This window comes from Drosophila melanogaster, chromosome Y (genome assembly GCF_000001215.4).
Source record: "Drosophila melanogaster chromosome Y".
In the NCBI taxonomy this organism is placed as follows: Eukaryota; Metazoa; Arthropoda; class Insecta; order Diptera; family Drosophilidae; genus Drosophila; species Drosophila melanogaster.
The window spans coordinates 1,029,772-1,032,946 of NC_024512.1; the positions used below are offsets into that span (position 1 = coordinate 1,029,772).

A 3,175-nucleotide genomic window follows, 5' to 3' on the forward strand; every position below is an offset into this window, starting at 1 on the left:
ACGAAGTTGCCAGTATTGAATACTCTACAAAAAGAATTACATAAAAATGATGGAATCAAAATTTTAATTTTATTTGAAATTGAAAATAATGTTTTAACCTTCTACTCACTCCTATAATACATTAAAACGGAATTTGTATATTTAAAGAAATTAAATTATCAAAAAATATTTGATGTAGTCAGGAAAACACTTTTGGAAACTCTTTTAACATAAAATTAAATAAAAAACTGAATTGAATGTTTTATTGATTAATATTATTATACCCAGGTGATTACCACTATTAACGAAAAGTATGCTTTGCTACTTGAATGAGTGCTTGTTATGACCAGCTTGGACCGAACACTTTGAACCAAGTATTTAGAGGAGAGGTGTATGAGGTATATTAGTAGGTGGTAGCTGGCCATATCAACGTACTGCGGAATCTGTTTAATTGCAACAATATATCGGACAAACATTTCTGCTTTCTTTTGTGTGGAGTTAAAAAATCACGTCGTCCCTAGAAGAACATTGAAGCGCTTGACTTCGGAATGCCGGAGCGAGGAGGATGACTAGCTGGCCGAGGATCCGATTTTCTTTGGTGACTTGGGCGATTTAAGTGGCATCAAGGCCTTCTGGTGCAACCGAAAGCATAGGGACTGCAAGTTCAAGCGCTTTGTTTAGAAAACAACCAGGACTATATTCGGAGAATTACTTACCGTGGGTCGTCCAGGGGCGGTCTCAAGTTCGGCAGCTGCGTTAAGAAGATGCCCGGGAAGCTGGACTCAAACATGGCTGTGTATCAGTTTTAGGATGGAAGCATGCCCTTGCAGATGGGAACTCTAGACTCGAAAATTCGTGTTATGTTCGGCTAGCATAATAAGTATTAGTTCTTTTATTTCATAATAAGTTCCCCGACGTGCCGGGGAAAATCTTTGGGGCTGGGAAAATGCACTGCCAGTTTTCCCCCCAAGGCTGTCCCTTAGGTCCGGTCAGGGTTTCCTTCGATTTTCCGTTTTGAAGCAACGTTCTTCCAAAAAGGCAATAAAGTGCGTTTAAATTTACGCGCGAAATCAATCTGGTATGTTGGAAATTAACCAAAAACAGCATGGAAAATCAAACTAAAATACGAAGTTGCCAGTATTGAATACTCTACAAAAAGAATTACATAAGAATGATGGAATCAAAATTTTAATTTTATTTGAAATTGAAAATAATGTTTTAACCTTCTACTCACTACTATAATACATTAAAACAGAATTTGTATATTTAAAGAAATTAAAAAAGAAATGTATCAGTTTTAGGATGGAAGTAGTTTTTACAGCGTGGGCAGTAGATCTTCACCGTTGACTTGCCCCACACATCGCTGAGTCCCACTGGAAGGGTGTTCTTCCTATTACAGGAGGTATTTGGACACGATTCAAAGTCTCCTCTCATATAGTTTCGGTGCATATCATTCACGCCACGCTCCGACCTGATGTATCGGGCGTGAATCATGCCGTACCACTTTTTCTCATCGTCGTAGAACAAGCCCGAGGAACTGTCGAACACCGGCTTCAGGATCACGTCCAGTGCTGGCTAAAGTACTCCAGGCCGATCTGGTTGAACGTGTCCTGAAAGTAGTTGGTGGGCACGTGGCAGAGGAACTCGTTGCCCTTGATTCCGAGGAACCAATTGATCCAGCTGCTGTTGTTGTTGTTGTTCTGGGTTCAAGATTTTACTGTGACTTGCTATAATTTCTATAGGAAAAACCTAGTTACTTACGGGCTCGACATGTTGCCAGTTCACTCGTTCACAGAAATATGACTTGTAGACTTCAAAGTCATCGTCTTTTTCTTTGAGTTTTTGACACGTGCTAAAAGGGTTGACAGGTTGACAGATTTATTTCTCAAAGAAATGTCTTCTTTTGGGAAAATTTATGAAATTACAGTAGCTATAATAATTTCTATTGTACTTCCTTAAATTATTTAGTACATTTATTAAGTCATTTGACTTAATATGATGTAACATTAAGATTAAAAGTGTTTCAAAAAAAAATATTTCGCTTTTCAAAAATTGTCAGATGAGAGAAAAATAAAATTAAAAATAAATATAAATGTGTAAACGGTAGCTAATTCGAGCGGTGATTTTAACAAACGAATTTAAAAAGCTTTGATTTTTTTAAAAATTATTTTATTCTACCATATTGCTACGAAATTGGAAAAAACTTCCCAAATATGTACAATGTAAATTCGTTTCATCGATCAGAATTTATTTCGGTTCGAAAATCGTCTTCTACCACAACACGCACACATATACGCGTTCTCGTCTCTTGTTTTTACTCACACGAGCAAGCAAATTCTATTTTTAGATTTCTTACGCTCTCAGCGTGAGCGAGCGGAAAGAGAGCAATTTGGGCCGTCACTAAAAAAGTGGCTGCAAGTGCCAAACCAATGTATGGTCGTTACGCATCTTGTTATTCTAGTGTCTTTGCCAGGACTCTGTCATGCCCTTGCAGATGGGAACTCTAGACTCGAAAGTTCGTTTTATGTTCGGCTGGCATAATAAGTATTAGTTCTTTTATTTCATAATAAGTTCCCCGACGTGCCGGGGAAAATCTTTGGGGCTGGGAAAATGCACTGCCAGTTTTCCCCCCAAGGCTGTCCCTTAGGTCCGGTCAGGTTTTCCTTCGATTTTCCGTTTTGAAGCAACGTTCTTCCAAAAAGGCAATAAAGTGCGTTTAAATTTACGCGCGAAATCAATCTGGTATGTTGGAAATTAACCAAAAACAGCATGGGAAATCGAACTAAAATACGAAGTTGCCAGTATTGAATACTCTACAAAAAGAATTACATAAAAATGATTGAATCAAAATTTTAATTTTATTTTAAATTAAAAATAATGTTTTAACCTTCTACTCACTCCTATAATACATTAAACCAGAATTTGTATATTTAAGGAATAATGTTAAATTTGAAATTAAATTATTAAAATATATTTGCTGTAGCCAGGAAAACACTTTTGGAAACTCTTTTAACATAAAATTAAATAAAAAACTGAATTGAATGTTTTATTGATTAATATTATTATTATACCCAGGTGATTACCACTATTAACGAATGTTAATTGCTTTGCTACTCGAATGAGTGCTGATATGACCAGCTTGGACCGAACACTGAACCAAGTATTTAGGGCAGAGGTGTATGAGGTGTATTAGTAG

At 36.6% G+C, this 3,175-nt stretch overlaps 2 long non-coding RNA genes across 2 annotated transcripts; both read right to left on the reverse strand.

Annotated features, from left to right (window-relative positions):
• Window positions 1-1,848, reverse strand: Su(Ste):CR42414. Its single transcript, NR_026608.1, has one exon. It is a non-coding gene; the product is annotated as a Su(Ste):CR42414 (long non-coding RNA).
• Window positions 1,849-2,448: 600 nt separating this feature from the next.
• On the reverse strand, window positions 2,449-3,175 carry Su(Ste):CR42415. The gene has a single exon (NR_026609.2). It is a non-coding gene; the product is annotated as a Su(Ste):CR42415 (long non-coding RNA).